The sequence below is a fragment of the Penaeus monodon genome, chromosome 31 (genome assembly GCF_015228065.2).
Source record: "Penaeus monodon isolate SGIC_2016 chromosome 31, NSTDA_Pmon_1, whole genome shotgun sequence".
Classification (NCBI taxonomy): Eukaryota; Metazoa; Arthropoda; class Malacostraca; order Decapoda; family Penaeidae; genus Penaeus; species Penaeus monodon.
Window position 1 is genome coordinate 25790968 of NC_051416.1, and position 414 is coordinate 25791381.

Consider the following 414-nt stretch of genomic DNA (forward strand, 5'->3'; position numbering starts at 1 on the left):
GAACACTTTAAACCAATTGTGATCAACTATGTAAAATATGCCATACAGATGTTTCATAAAATAATACACACTTAATTGCCACATTCTGGTTAAAGGACTTCAAACATGTGTATCACAAAAAATTAATGGAAATTAATCCTCAATATATGATGAATCACATACAAAACCATTTTTGAAATAAAAAAATCCTATCCTGTCGAAAATTCTCCTTTCTAACTTAAAATATCTTATATACAAACCTACCACTATTAAAATATAAATACATAAATTATCAAACATTAAAATTGTGATATCAACAATAAAATAAATCAAGATACTGTTGAATACTTACTAGAATCAATACGACTCAATAAATAAAAACAGTGCAAAATCTTAACAGATGGGACCTTCAACAAATAAATGGAAGTAAATTCA